Here is a 16,916-nt window from a genome sequence, read left to right as displayed (position 1 = left end):
AAGTTATTAATAAAAATATACGACCTGGAGCCGGTGAAAATGCAACCTCGTAGCTAAGTGGCAAACGAGATCTGGGTATATTTCGCCTAGCATTATAGGACATAGGATAGCCTCGAGCCGGTAAAAAATAGCTCTCGAGCTTTAGTATTTGGCCGAGTCGGAGCCAAGGTTTGGCTCTGAACCCCATCCAGCAAGAATGAAGGCAAGATTGACAACTTAACATCTAATGTTTTATACACGGCATCAAACTGACAAAGTTGTTCAAGGGAAACAATAGAATCCTGAACTAGGAAGGTCACAGAATGTAACAATCACATTCTGAACAAATAGTATTAAATTGACAATAATCACTCAGTTATACCTTTGCTGATTATACAAAATAGAATGTTGAAATTTAAATCTAAAAAGTTTCAGTATATGCCATAAAATGGCAATTTATGAATATGGAAAGGGAACTTGTAATCAATCACAATAAGTGAATTTGTTTTTAACCTATAATTTCACTCATTTTAGAATAAGAAATGACAGATATGAAAATCCTTATGTGTAGGAAATGGGGGGGAAGAGGGATGTACTGATAATTAAAATGCACTAACTTTCATCAATGTCCACATAAAACTAACTTGATGCTTTAAGTAAGCTAGCAACAAAGTGATTACTTAAATGCTGGCAAACAATGAAATATAACTTCTGATATATCCAGTAAAATACACTGTATTATAAACATTGTGTATAATTATTATTACCATCTATTTATATTAAGTAATACGTTTTGAAAGACTTCATCAATAAGGGTGAATATGTTAAATAACTGTGTGCTATAATCTTTTACTGAGGTTTTATATATGATACATCGTACTTTACTATGACTGAATTGCTAGTTATCTTTCATGTAAATATTAATTGCTTATACAATAAGTAGACATTTATACTGTATTATAATTCTGTCTAATCTACAATAGTACTATATCTGTTCAAAATGATATAAATATTGCTTATTCCTATTACATTCTCCATATGATAATTCAATTTATGGAGCTCAGATGTTCTGGATTGTCAAGGGTATGAGTGATAATCTGATGGTTTATCCATCAGATTAGGAATGATTTTCATTCCATGGCTAGTGCAGATCTTAGTTTTGTTAACATTTATTAATTTAAATTTATTTCACAAAAACATTTTTAGTATACCTGACCAAAACATTACTTTATTGGTAAACACTCAAAGTATAAAACTGATAATTTTCTTTAAAAGCTCAAACATATACTTTATAGTTATCAGAAGACAATGTTTAATAGTCACAATAAAACAAAAAATACATAGTCTAAATAACCTAAATGGATTTAGCTTTATCTTTAAATATCAGTGGCTTAAACAATCCTAGCAAGAGATCAAATCTACTGAAATATTTAAAACTGAACAAAGTACAAATTGCCTTCCTTCAAGAAACTCATTTCAAAACAAATGGAATCTTATGGTATATATGATATTGACGCAATCCACTTATAAGACAAAGAGAAAAGGGGTAACAATTTTATGGAAAACAAATGTGATTAACCCAGAAATCATTTATAAGTATGAAGATAAAGAATGCCTTATGGCATTAGTAATAAACAGATTAACAAAATATGGACCCTATCCAATCTATACTGGTTCCCAGGAAGTGGAACAGGAATGGTTAAAAAACAATTGGATTTCATTTCCAATAATTATAAAGGCAATTTAATATTAGGAGAAAATTTTAACTGTACATTTGATATTTCTGAACTACAAATAAAAGACCGTTACGTACATCTGCTGTATCAAAAGCTTTAAACAAATGGTAGAATCATTTCATCTTGTAGATACTTTCAAATTTAAAGAAGATAAATCTTCGTTTTCCCATCAAGATCACAGATTTGGTACCCAAACTAGAATAGATAAAATATTTTCTGCCCATGACTTATACTCTAAAATCATTAATTTCTCAATCACTCCCTGCCCCTTTTCAAACCACAATTCATTAACACCAACATTTTAAAATGGGTACAAACCATTTATCTTTAACTCCAGAATTCCAACATATACAACTAAAATTAAAGAGGTCAAATGCTGGTTATCATCTGAATTACAGTTCTTCTTAGACATTAATTACACAAAAGAGATAAATAAAATAATGATATTAAAAGCTTACATATATGGTAAAACCCTAACTTGGTATACAAAAAAATCAGAGAATGTGATTCTGAATTATTATATCTACAATCTAAACTTTTGTTAGTAAAAGCTGAAAAAAATCAAAATCATTTGGAGATGAAAACAGTAGAAGCATCAAACAATAAATACAACGAAATTCTAACACATAAAATTAGTTTAGCTTTAGAAAAACTAAAAATACCTTGAATACTTCTCCAAAATATTTACATAATAATTTATCCACAAGAATCAAAATATAATCAAAAGCTAATAACATTAAACGTATCTTCCATGAAAAGAAAGGGACAAATGTCTCAGATATAGGTGATATTCTTGATGCCTATAGAAATCACTATATAAAACATTCCCAAAAGAAAATATACATATTGATCAATTAAATCTAGCTGAAAATGTTCTAATATAAAACAAAACACCCGAAAAATTAAAACTAGATATGCAAGCACCCATGTCCTACAAAGAAATTACAGATACAATAAAAGAAGGTAAAAATAATAAAGCTCCAGGTACAGATGGCATAATTTTGGAAATATATAAACTTTTTTTCCTTCAAAGATACTAACCCTCTTCCATAAAACTCTATTAGAAATTCAGTCACAAGCTTTAATACAACCCTCTTGGAGATACTCCTTAATCCCACCAATCTTAAAGGAAAACAAATCCCCAAACCTCTGTACCTCATATAGACCTATATCATTATTAAATAATGACTATAAGATATTTATGACAATATTAACTAACAGAATGAAAATACCACTATCCAAAACAATAAATAATGATCAAACTGGATTTATATATCATAGACCATGCATGACAATATTAAAAGGAGAATTTCTCTTATAGATTATGTGAATAAAGAAAATAAAGAAACACTCATAATTGGCTTAGAGAAAGTCTTTGATTCCATTCATCGGGACTATTTATTCAAAATCCTAATGCTATTTGAATTTCCTGCATCCTTTGTTCATCTCCTAAAGAATACATATAGAAATAATTTAGCATATGTCAAGTTAGGTCCTTTTACCTCTGAATCTATACATATAACAAAAGGCACTAAACAAGGATGTCCCATGTCACCGGTACTATTTGCTCTGGCTATTGAAATATTGGCAGATTCAATTCGTAACAATATAAAAATCAAAGGAACAGATGTTTATGAACAACACAATTCTAAAGTAATGCTATTTGCTAATGACATATTATTAAGATTATCTACTACAAAAGAGACATTAGAAGAATTAGATATATTAATTGACAAATTTCACATGACTTCAGGACTCCATTTCAATAAATCAAAATCAAAATTTTTATTTTTAAATAAAAAAAACCTTCAGACTAAGGGGGATCACATCATAGGGAAACAAGAATCTACATTAAAATATCTAGGAATTGAGTTATGCAAGGATGATAATGAATTAGTCTCAACAAACTACAATAATATCAACGCAATTAAAATCTCTGGAAAAATGGAAGAAAATAATATTAACATTTGAAGATAGACTACAGTTAACAAAAATAGTTTTATTGCCCAAAATCCTATATATAGCCTTGGCAATGCAACTGTTACCAGTAAATAATATACTTAAAGAAATAAATTCATGCCTAATAAAATGTTTATGGTTTCCCAAAAGAAGCAGAACAGCTTTAATACATCATATCAGACCATGGAAACAGTGAGGATTAAACTTTCCTGATCTAGAAACATATATAAAAGCATCAATATCTAAAACAATCTCAGATTGGATAAGTCCAAATTACTCTGCAAATTGGAAAGAATTACTAACTGTAATATCAATAAATGCATTTGATTTACAAAAGAAAATTTCAAATAACGGATAAAAACAATTTGCCATGACACATATGCATTAGTATGCAATATAACATAACTAAACCCACTAAAACACATATGATTAATTACAATGACTCATTTAGGAAAATTATTAATGCAAATATAGATTTAAAAATCTGGTTTGATTTTTAACACCATTTATAGTCAAAAAGAACTTTCCACATAAAATATATAGAGAAATTATTAATTCCTGGGAACAGAAAGGATTTGTTTGTTGGCTCCAATGTATCAAAGAACTAAAAGTTTTAGATAGGCAAGTAATAAAATATTCTTGTCATATTCGCAAGATTTAAGTAGAATAATTAATTCTTCATTTAAAGAAATACCTAAATTTACAAAATACATATATGAACTCATGTATAATGGCTTTGACATGGGAAACAGTATTTCAACATTTTACAAAATATTGATAAACTATAAAACACCCAAAACCTCATATTAGAAATATATAACAAAAGGACACTCAATACAGCTAACTGAAGACATTAAAACAAATATTATCGATAAAATATACATCCTTTACACAATACTGGAAAGTTTTTAACTGGAAATTCTTGCACAGAGCATTCTTAACCCCAGAGAAAAACAGTAAAATTAGTTCTTCCATAAAAGGAATATGTTGGAGATTTGAGCAAGTACACAATGCAGATTGGAACCACATTTTCTTTGCTTGTGTTAAAATTAAGCCATTTTGGAATGGTAATAATAACTTTCTACAAGCTTTATTTAATGAATCATTTTACTTAACTAAAGCTATTGTATTATTAAATGTGAATGAAGGTCCTCATTTGAATAGGTCAAACATACATCTAGTATGGACTATACTTGCAATTTCAAGGAAGTGCATGACAAGAAGATGGAATACAAACACAATACCAACTTTGGAAGACTTCTACAGCCTACTGAAGACCACAGCATTATTGGAAATTCAAATTAAAGAACTAAGAATTTATCCAAAGCCATTTATCAACAACCCTTGGGGAAAAGTCTTATCACTGATTGACACTATACAATAACTGATCAGACACTCTGATAATGGATTGGACATACTTATAAAGTAACTGTATACATTAAGATCTGTTATAATGTCAGGCTAATGTAAATAGTGTACATAGTTATTTAAGATGTTATGTATAAATACTATGGAATTCATGCAAATGTATTTGAAAAATAAAAAAACTTTCTGAGAAAAAAAAATCTCGTATTACAACAGCAATGTCTGCAAATGAGATATGACTATGCTTTTGAAGTGATATCCCAGCTCTCATTAACATTACGTCTGGCTTGCTGACAATAAGTAATTAAAAATGTTGGAGGTTATGCTTACTTTCAGATGGTATATAACCTAATTAACCCTATAATGTCCGAACACTTACATAACAGACACTGGGACGATATAAAACATGCCAGAAAAGGTGGTCTGGGTAGTATTAATGTAGACAGACCACCGCTGACACAGTACAGGTATGTAAAGTTTTATTGTGATGGACTGTGGATAGTTATATTATGCCCTCTACTGTAACACTAGCTTGAGGTCCTCGAGTATGCTGAATCATCAAGGCAACATTCAATTTCTGAAGTCTCATCAAGACATGCCTTTAAACTGCCTAGATTTTCACAAAATGTCCAGATTTTTGCCTCATATATTTAGTCTGTTCCTCATAAAACTTGTGGTTTTCTGGCTAATCACTGAGGACTGAAGTCACTAAATAATGCCATACATTTGAGTTTCAGACTTCATATCCTTCAGAAAATGCAGGCTATCCTGAATCCTGTTACTCTAAAAAAACTTAAATGAAATAAAAACAAAATAAAACAAAACAAAAAAATAAACAGATCTACTTGCATGTTTAAGAGTCTAGTACCAAGTTACAGGATTTCTGGATCAAAGTTTTTGGTACAAAGAGAAGGTATGTTATAAGAGGAAGATATCAGGTGGGATGCAGGGGCAGCTGCTGGAGCAGGGGAAGCAGATCTTTCACCCCAGGAGGCAGCTACTGTGACCACTGTAGGAGGCTGGAGTTGAATCTTCAGCAGATATCTACAAATAACAGGAGGGGGTGGGGAATGGGTAGATAATTTATTTATTTATTTTTATTTGCAGTTGATTTACCAGGATAGTCCATTGGGCCAAAAAGAACCCGTTTTCAATGGAGTCCTGGGGAGAAAAGCTCCAGTACAGAAAATTGGGTACATACAAAGATTGCTAAAAATTTATACAAAATGGTAGATAATAGTCATAGGGAGAAAAGCTCCAACACACACAGAATTAGGTTCATACAAGATTGCTAATATTTATAGAAAAGTGGTAGATAAAACATTTAAATTCACAGTTCATAAACATTCAGAACAATACAAACAAAGAGGATTAATGTGAAGTAAAGGAGTTTTGCAGCAGGAACGTAAGGTACCTTAAAGGGTGGAAACAGAGGGAACACAAGCTTTGTTAGATAAAAGTTGGTCCCGTAAGCATATTGGTGGAAGGATGTGATGTATTTATGAGGGTGGGAGCAAGAGCAATCCCATTGGGAAATTAGATGTGAGTGAAGCTGTTTTTTGAACATGTATTGGTTAGAGGTGGTACGAATGGATGGTGGGAGTGAGTTCCAGAGACAGGAAAGGTTACAGGATAGTAAGTGTTTACCTGGGGATAAGATGGTTTATGAATTTCCAGTAGGTTTTGATTGTTGGACCTTAAGACTCTGTTTGGTAGGTGCATTTTAAAGGCAGAAGATAGGGAGGGACAAAGAGAGGGGTTGAGAATGAGCTTATGAGCTAAGGTCAGCTGTATATAGATGAGATGATTAGATAGTTCGAGCCAATTTAGTTTTCGGAGAGAGACAGTGGTGGGTGGAGGATCTATGGCTATTTGCGAATTTGGCAATTTTGTTATAGCAGGAGGAGAGTTGGTTTTTTAGTGATATCTGAATGTTAGACAATAATGGAGCCCCATAGAGAAGAGAGGGGATAAGAAAGGAGGAAGCAAGAGTGATTTTGGAGGAGCTAGTAAGATACTGATTCTGACGGTAAAGCATACCTAGTTTTTGATGAGTTTTTTTAATATTAAGTTGAAGATGAGAGTTGAAATTAAGCCGGTTGTCGATTAGAACACCTAGTAGCTTAGCTTCAAATACCAGTTCAAGGGTGAGTTGTCTTGGCTGGTAATAGAGAATGAGTTAATGTCGAAGGAAGTAGATTTGGAGGGTAAATACCATTAGTTTTGTTTTGGAGGCATTGAGTGCTAAGTGATTTGTTTTCATCCAATCTTCAGTAATTGAGAAAGCTTCTTGTGTGAGTTTTTGGAGTGAAGAGGAAGAGGTGGCAGAGCAGATAATGGTAGAATCATCTGCGTATTGGATGATATTAGCAAATGGAATAGATTTGTGGAAATCATTGATGAATATATTAAAGAGGAGGGACCAAGAATAGATCCTTGGGGAACTCCAGTGGGGTACTAAGGAATGAGGAAGTGGCATTCTTCCAAATTACAGCTTGGTGTCTGTTAGATAAATAGCTGGAAAACCAATCTATGGAGGAGGGAGAAAGGTTAAGTTGTGACAGTTTGGATAAGAGTAGGCTATGTGAGATAGTGTCAAGGCCTTGGAGAGGTCAAGTAATAGGGTAGAGACAATGTGGCTGTGATCGCGAGCTCTGTTTACAGTCTCAAGAAAGGACAGGAGGGCTGTCATGGTACTATGATGAGGCCTGAATCCATGTTGTGTAGGGGTTAAGAGGTTATTTTCTAACAGATGTGGAAGGAGTTGAAGCTGGATGCACTTTTCTAGAATTTTAGATATAGGGGACAAGATAGCAATAGGGCGGAAGTTGTTGATGTTACAATTGTTACCTCCTTTATGGAGGGGGATGATGAAAGCTTGCTTCCACAATTGGGGCACCGTGCATTCATGGATGGAGCGGTTAATTAGAATGCTAATGGGATAGGCAATTGCTTCTGCGGCTATACTTAGGAAGTAAGAGGGATATTATCCGGGCGTTGGTGCATGGCTTCAGTTTCTGAAGAAGTTTTTATGGTGGAAGTGGGTATAGGTTTAAATGAGAATGGAGAAGAGTGGGAGAGAGAGGATTTGAGGAAGATATGGGTGAAGAGGGTTTTGAATAGTGGATGAGGTGGAAGATGGACAGTGAGATGAAGAGAATGAGGAGACAGAGGAAATAAGGGAGGGTTATTTGTGGGAGAGGGTAGGGATGATTTAGGTGTAGAGGTGGGGCATGTGAAAGAGGATGTGAGTTTGCTGATAGAGTCAATGAAAAAGGAGTTGAACTGTGTAGCTAGATCTAAGTCTGGGCTACTTGGGTCTGGGTTTGGGGTGTGTGGCTTACTGGGGTTAAGGAGGGTAGAGATCCCTTCCAGAATCTTTGAGGGTTGGTTTTGTTGTTGTTTTGGAGTGTGAAGAAATATTTCTGTCTATCAGAGATTATCAGCTTTTTTACTTTGTTACGGAGGGTTTTGTATGCATTATGTTGTTCTGGGGTTTTATTTCTAAGATAGAGTCCCCAAGCTTTGTTTCTAAGGCGCATACTTGATAGGGTGGTCTTGGTTAGCCAGGGGGCTGAATTCGTTTTATTCTTTTGTTCTTAGAGGGGCTTGAGAATTGAGTATTTCTAAGAAGGTAGAGTTAAAATGAGTAACTGCATCTTCTAGGGTAGTGTCTTTAGGTTATTCCAGTTGATTGCTTTCAGAGAATATATGAAGGTTGATGGGTTAAAGTTTTTGTCATTGCGGGTAGTGATGAAGTTGTGGGTACGATGAGAGGTACAGGGGAGTCGGGTGAAAGTAGGCAAGTGATCACCAAGGGGGTCAGGAAGAGTACCACTGTCTGAGAAATAGTGGGGATGTGAGACTAGAATCCAGTCAAGGATGGTGCCAAAGGAGGGTTTTTGATGGGTGTGTTATAGTATTGATTAGTTGAGAGAAATTATATAGATTGATATTAAGAGGGTTAGTTGAAGACTGGATGGAGGTCCAGTCGATGTTTACATCTCCTAAGATTATGGTTTCATTACTGATATTGTTTGAGAGCCAGGAAAGGATGTTTTCAAGTGTGGAAATGTTGTCACCTGGGGGAATGTAGAGAGATGCTAGACAAATGTATTTGTGCTTATTAATCTGTAGGAGGCTGAGGAGTATTTCAGCATTGTTGAACTTAGGAGTAGGTTTGTTGTAGGGGGTAACTAGCAGGGAAGATGAATAAAGGAGAGCAACTCCACCGCCTTTTTTCTGGGTCCTGTCTTTTCTAATGATAGAATAGCTGGGTGGAGTTATTTCAGAATCTTTTATAGAGGGTTTTAACCATGTTTCTGAGATAGCAGATTAGCTATATACATTTGACTAAGAGAAAAACAGGTTATTTGTAGTTATAAGCAGGAGGAGAAAAAAGTAAAAAGGAGCTCACTGGCAAAATAAGGGAAAATGTAAAGTAGATTAGCTATATACATTTGACTAAGAGAAAAACAGGTTATTTGTAGTTATAAGCAGGAGGAGAAAAAAGTAAAAAGGAGTATAGTCCCACTCTGAGACGGGGACAAGGTATCCAACCATAAAGCGTTAAATCTGGCCTTACTGAGCAGTACAACTGTAGGCAACTCATCTTCTGCATCTATCAAAACCTATTCGAGGGCAGCCCCTACGCAGTAGTAATTCTACAGAATTTGCTATTTATTTATTTACTTGACATTTGTTAACCGGGTTAGTCTGACTGGTGATGAAGTCCTTTTACAGCAGAGACCTGAGGAGAAAAGCTCCAGACATAATGAAATATAATAAAACATATAAATATAAGTTTAAGCTGATAATGGCGAAAAGGTATTTACATGGAAGAGCAACAACAATCAAAGTTATCAACATGGTAATTTAAAAGTTGTTTATACACTGCGTAACAATGCAATTAGCTCACTGGCAAAATAAGGGAAAATGTAAAGTAGATTAGCTATATACATTTGACTAAGAGAAAAACAGGTTATTTGTAGTTATAAGCAGGAGGAGAAAAAAGTAAAAAGGAGTATAGTTACCGTAACATTGTACCAACAGAGGTCAGGGAGGGAGAACGATGAGGATGAATAGGTCAGGTAGGAGTAGGGCAGGGCAAGTCCATTTTTTGAACATGTAACTTTTTTATCATTTTTTTTAAACTGAAACGGTTAGTGATAGCTCTTATGTCTTGGAGAAGTTTATTCCAGGTGTTGGCAACTGAATGACTATACAGTGTTTTAACTATTTGCTTCTTGGGCTTATAGACTTCCAGGAGATGTTGGTCTGCACTGCAGAGACAGCATTTGGGAGTATAGAGAGAGATTACAGTAGAGATGGCAGGGCAGAGGGAAGGATTAGCTAGTATAGAGTGAGTGAGGTAGAGTTGAGGAAATAAGAGTTGGTTTTGAACTTCTGACCATAGAAGGTTTTTTAGGGCAGTGCAGGGGTGAGTGCAGTAAGGAAGATTTGCTGCAAATCTGGCAATTTTATTGTAGGTGGATTCGAGTTTGGCCATGAGGTTGGATGGCAAATTAGTGAGTATGGGTGCAGCATAAAAAGGTAGGCAGTAGGTACGCTTGTGCCAAGAGTACATTTTATGTCCTTAGTTAGGTATTTTTTATTCATGTATAATAAGCCAAGTTTTTGGTGTATTTTTGATGGACTATAAGACATGGACATCAAACTTAAGTTGGTCATCGATAAATTTGACAAGCCTATTAAATATATATTCAGGAAGGGTTGTTGTATTAAAGACCCCCTGGAAAATAATTCAAGGATTAATAACAAGAGAAAGAAAGTAGGGACTTTTAAGTGTGGATTTTTGTTAACAATGCCCTTTTATTGCAAACGCTATGGATATTTATATTAGTAGTAGGGATAAACACATTTCAGCAAAATCATATTACAATTGTGATTCCAAAGGGATAGTTTATGTAGCAGTGTGCAAAAAATGTGAAGCGTTTTACGTAGGCAAATGGAAAGGAATTTAAGAAAAAGAATTTATGAACACGTCTACAACATTAAAAAAGAAAATCAGAGAAGCGCACTTTTTAAGCACACGCTACAATGTCAGTCTGCTTGTTTTATATTTTTTGTATTGGATGACATCCCAGTTGACACTAGTGGAGGTCCATGGGAGGCCAAGCTGGAATACAGAGAAGTTTTTTGGGAACTGCTTTTGGAAGCCAATAGATGGCCTGGCTTGAACGACATGGTCTCCCTGGCCCCAGTGTTAAAATTAAGATCAGCCAAATTATAGCTGATTAATAGTGATGAACATATTCAAGATAGTTACAAGTGAGAATAGTTTTAATACTTTAAATATTAGTGATGTTGAAATAAAATTAAAACATTTTACATTTCTTATATTAATCAGTTTTAGACTACTGATACTGATTTTAAAGTTTAATATATATTTTTTTTACACTAGAGGGAGCTATTTGAAAGGCCATTGCTTGTGGCCTTGATTTTATGAATGTATTAATATTCATTTGTTTTGTAAACACATACATTTATGTATATAACATTTTTTCAAACAACTTTTTTTACTTAGAAAGTTTTTATACAGATGATGTTTAGAAAACATTAAAAGTCAAATGTGTGTATGTACTTAGGACAGATCATATTGTCCACTTAATTGATTAATTTAATTGCATAATGGGTAGGGATATATAACAGGTTCTGTGTTTATGGCAGTTTATCTGATGAAGTCTGTGATAATAGTAATGAAAACGTACTGGTGTATGTCAGCGTTAATGTTTTGGGGATTAGTGTTGGCTTTGTGAACTTTGTGCAATAAACTGAGTGGATTTTGGTGGAAACTGCTATCCTGGTGCTCTGTCTGGTTTAAAAGTTTGTGTTTTGGGCACTTATTCTTCTTTTTTTACTAATTTTAACCACACCAAGGAGTTTAGTACGAGGTTCAACTGAGATAGTATTATTGTTAAGAGATGAGATAGCGAAGGAGTTTTTACAGTTATGTAAAGATTTGGGAGGAAGAGCAGTTTTGTTTTCTTGGGAATAAGTAGGAGTTTATTACTGGTTAGCCATTTTTCGACAGACAGGAGTGTGTTTTGGTAAGGGACTGAAGGTGTGGAAGATTAACAGAGCAGAATATAATAGAGTCGTCTGCATACTAGATAAGTGAGGAGTGAGGGCAAGAGGTGTGATAATAGTTGGCAAAGATGTTAAAGAGAAGGGCCCTGGGACAGAACCTTGAGATACATCACTGAATAAGAAGGAAGGGAGAGGAGGCCGATAAGACTCCAGTCTGTCAAATGGCTATCAGTGAGGTAGTTAATGAACCACAGTATAGTGGATTGCGAGAGATTAAGTTTTGTAAAACTTTGATGGAAGCAGGTTGCGGCAGACAGTGTCAAAAGCTTTGGATAAATCGAGAAAAAGGCTAGAAGCAAGTTTGTGCTCATCACAAGCTTTGGCAATGGTGTCCATGAAGGTTATGAGAGTTGTGGCAGTGCTATGATGGGGACAAAAAAGCCATGTTGTGTGGGGGTTAGGAGATTTTCTTGTATAAGATGTTCAAGGATTTGTTTATGTATACATTTTTCCATTATTTTGGAGAGTGGGGATAGGATAGCAATGGGACGATAGCTGGAGAGGCCTGTAGAGTTACCACCTGTATGTAAGGGAACTATGTAAATTTTTTTGCAGATTTTGGGTACTGTGCTTTCAAGAATGGGTCGACTGATCGACTGATTAGTATGTAGATAGAGCAGGCAATGGAGTCAGCAGCAATACTGAGAAATTGTGGGGGTAGACTGTCGACAGAGGGAGAGCATGGTTTAAGTTTGGAGAGCAAAAGTTTGGAGAGCAGAAATTTGATACATGCAGTGGGAGCGGGTTTCAGAGAGAAGGAGGTAGGGGGGAGGAGAGAAGGGGATCAGTAGGAGAGAGATTTGTACTGGAATATTTTGTAAGATTTTTGACAGGGTCGATGAAGAAGGTGTTTAGGAGAGTGGCAGTATCCAGGTCAGATCTACTTGGACAGGGGACTAGTGTTGCAGGCTTGCCTGGGTAAAGGAACTTATTTATATTGTTTCAAAGTAGTCTGGGGTTAGAGTGAGGGTTATTAAGTGGTTTACAATAGCATTGTCTTTTTTCATTCTCAATGTGTTTTTTTTGGCAAGGATCCTTTGTTCTCTACAAGTTTGGAGATGGGTTGGCAGTTTTTTTTTTCCAGTTTTTCCAGGCTGTCTCTTTGTAGCATAATGTTACAAGTGGATTGTGATAGCTAGGGAGAAACGTTAGATTTTAGTCAAATTTTTCTGACAGGGGCAAGGGAATTTAAAGTAGTAAGGAAGATTTCATTGACTTTAGAGACGGCATCATCAACAGGAAAATTGTATGAGAAGGACCAACAGTAAGTGGAAAGTAAATTATTGAAGGTGTCAGGACTGAAGATGGAGAGTTTGCGGCAGTCTTTAAAATGGTGGGGTCTATGGAATTGAGGGAAGTGTCTATGAACTAAGGTGAGGAGATGGTCACAGACAGTCAGGAAGAGTGCAAGGATTGTGATAAAGGTTTGGGTTGGAAGTGAGGATCCAGTCTAGTATTGTACCAGTGCTGGCATGTTTATTATAGCAGGTGGGAGAGGAGATTAGCTGGGAGAAGACATAGAGGTTAATGCAACTATAGGGAGAGGAGGAGTTTAAAGCAATCCAGTCGATATTAACATCGCCTAAAATAATAGTCTCATAGGTGATATTATCAGAGATCTAAGAGAATATTTGCTCTAGGATAGTGATGTTAGTTTTGCAGGCTACTAGTCACAATCCAGGGCCACAAACTAAGTCAGCCAACTAAACTGTTGGAAATTTCAGAAATATACTGGGCTGAAGGTAGTGGACCTTGTTCTATTAGTACAAATCATAGAATACTGAAACCTGGTTCAGTAAAATTGCTACTGTCCACCGGTATTTCATCTAACTATGTAAACTCAAACTCCTCAGTGAGGGAACAAGCCCCCGATACCACTGTATCTGTGAAGAAGCTCCTTCATACTCCCAAACTAAATGTAGCACGCACAAATTTAAAACATTTTGCAGTGGGTTATATTTCATTAAAAGAGTTGTTTTACTCTGGGAATTTTTTTTTTACATCAGCTTCAGCAAACTGTGAAGTAACAATTCATAAAGTCCTCAGTCCAGCAGTTAAGTATCCATTCCACCAGCAGCATCACATTTAAAATGAGAGAAGATTCTGTCCCTCATCATAATTTGAGGTTGTAGCACCCCAAAAGCAAATCCCCATTTAGATACACAAACATCACAACTACTTGCATTAAAATGTTAACTGTGTAAACATTTCTAAACATAGTGTCTGCAAACTGTTAAGTTGTCTTATTAATGAATGTACATTTAAATGCTTAAATGTGCATAAATTCGGTATACTATCCAGAATGTATTCATTTCTTGTACTGTAACATATAATTGGAGCTAGCCTTGCCGGGCCGATGTTGAAAATGGGCAATTTCTTTCCCAGTCGGACTTTCCCAGTAAACAAAAGCTAATAAAATCATTGCAGTGTTATATGTGCAACCCCCCCCCCCCAAAGAATGCCAAAAAAGCCCACAAATGCCTTAATTAATGCCAGTTCAGAAAAAATGACATATAACATCTTCTGTGAGAAAAGCAATGCTCTCTGGACTTGCTCATCTCCAAGGGGAGCTTTTAAATGGAAAGAAGCATTCACTGTTGGTACATGGACAGGAAGAACATGCCTATAAAAATGAAATATTCATCTGCCACAGCCACTCTTCTGTGGCAGACCTGGACCAAATCTGAACGTTCCTCCAATGCCAATTGTACTGGAAAGAGAAGACATGTTCAGACAATCTCATGCACAGCCTGGTGAAGTGACTTTGGAATAGAAGTAATCATCAGTCCCAAAATCTGAAAGCAAGATGCTTATTTGGGCCTACAGCCTAAAAAAGCACACAAGGCAGCAATGCACTACAGCTCTGAATACAACCCTAAGAAAAGTGTGGCCTTGTCTTCTACTGTCACTTAACTCCTAAACGTCAAAGGTTCAGTCGCTCACTTGTTCAGTTCTACATCATATCTGCTACCACCACCCAGTCATGCTGGAAGGAAAATATGTAAAGCCCCAGTCTGAGACAGACTGCAAGAGAAATGAGACACATGCTAAAGGCATCCACTGATCCCACACTGATGGACTGGTTGCACATCCATAAAATAAACACCATCTGGAATATCTGTTTTAAGGACCTAAACTTTGTCTATGACAAAAAGGATATGGAGGGACAGATGTGCGTATTAAACAATATCCCTTCTCTGGAACTGGCATCCCATCCATGTGAAGAAAAGCTCATCCCTAAACCTGTTCAAATGTAATTTGGACTAATGGATAAGAAATCACAAACTTACTCCTGGTTTGGCTCCTATGTCCTTAATGGACAAAAGGGTAGCCTATGAACGCTTGACATGTCCAAGGCCTATATCGTAGTTACAAAATTTCTTGAGGTACTGACACAGGTCGGCATTATGTTGGTAAATTTGGGGAAAGCTTGGCTAGGCTTAAAAAGGCGCTCAGTCTGATAGCTATCATAGCCTAGAAACCCATCTATGAACCTATGAGGCAACATCTACAGTACTACACCCTTAATGGCAGTTCACACAGCAGCAGTAGCAAGGTTAGCAGCATTCAGTAATGCATAGGAACATCAGTAGCCTGAAATAACATCATTGCTTGACTGATACATATACATACCCTGTGTCTGTCAGTGCTATGTTTGAGTGCCCTGTCTGGAGTATGGTATTATCACTGCTACAGCTGATGGTACTCTTTCAATACAAGTATCTGATTTGGAAGTTTTCTTCAGCAGTCTGCTGAGAAGATGATGAGAGACATGCAAGTATACAACTAAGACAAACTACATAACGCAACAGTAAGAGAAAGTACTGGGTCACATCAGAGGCTTGGGAGGTCTTTGTTAAGAAACTTAGAACTGTTGCAAAACTTAGCATTAAATACCATAGGTTCAGGTTATGCTGTAAGAGAATAACTAAGCAAAGATAACCATGTGAGAAACCACAATACATTACAAGTTGAATATTTTACTGTGCACATTGTAAAAAATGGATAGACTGGCCTAAACTCTTTTTTTTGTTCTTTAGGCAAGCTGGAGATGTGAAACTCTAACCCACTGAAGGAGGGGAGATGGGAGGAGTAACTTGGACTTGCAAAAACCACTCCTTGTGAAAAGTCTTTTTTATCTCAATAACTTGTTGACACTTTTGCAAGCTTCTTTCAAAAAATGTGTAGTACATCAGTAGGAACAACATTTGTAAAACTCAGCGCATACCAGTCAATGACACATGAGCTGCAGACTCTCAAACTTGGCAGTTACTTTCAGGTGTTCCATTCTAAGTGAATCGAAGCCTACTTTGACAACAAATGGTAGGGCAATTTATTCTCACAATCTGTATCACATAGACATAGGGTTCAGGCGCCTAGGCAGCGAGACATTTCCCTGTGGTACATTTGACTGGGGACACATGGCTGAAGTGACATTCAGCTGCAGAGAAATATGGATGTTTGCAAATTCCCTGTGGGCAATGAGAAGCACACCCTGCCATGCTCACAGCTTTAATAACCAAATGAATGGTGGCAGAAGAAGTGATGAGTGTTGTGCTCAGTGTACAGTACATACTTATGTAACTACAACATGTAGAAGTGTGCTACAGCATGGAGGAAATCATGCAGGATACTGTAGTCACATTTATGCTCCAGTATGTGTTTTAGGTAATGTTCCCTAGACACTGTGAAGGGGGTAGTGGTCCACACACTCCCGTTATAAAGGCACTGCCCATTGTGCACTGCATTTGTAGTGCCAGTGACATG

General features: G+C 36.0%; 1 protein-coding gene across 9 annotated transcripts in view; it reads right to left on the bottom strand.

Moving 5' to 3' along the window:
• The window catches only part of SUPT20H (SPT20 homolog, SAGA complex component), a 991,190-nt gene that overhangs the window by 272,474 nt on the left and 701,800 nt on the right, over nucleotides 1-16,916 (bottom strand). The gene's annotated exons all lie outside the window — the stretch shown is intronic.

The sequence above is a fragment of the Protopterus annectens genome, chromosome 5.part1 (genome assembly GCF_019279795.1).
Source record: "Protopterus annectens isolate FY-2018-M chromosome 5.part1, PAN1.0, whole genome shotgun sequence".
Classification (NCBI taxonomy): domain Eukaryota; kingdom Metazoa; phylum Chordata; order Ceratodontiformes; family Protopteridae; genus Protopterus; species Protopterus annectens.
Note: the sequence above shows the minus strand (reverse complement) of the source record. Positions and strands in the feature narration are given on the sequence as shown.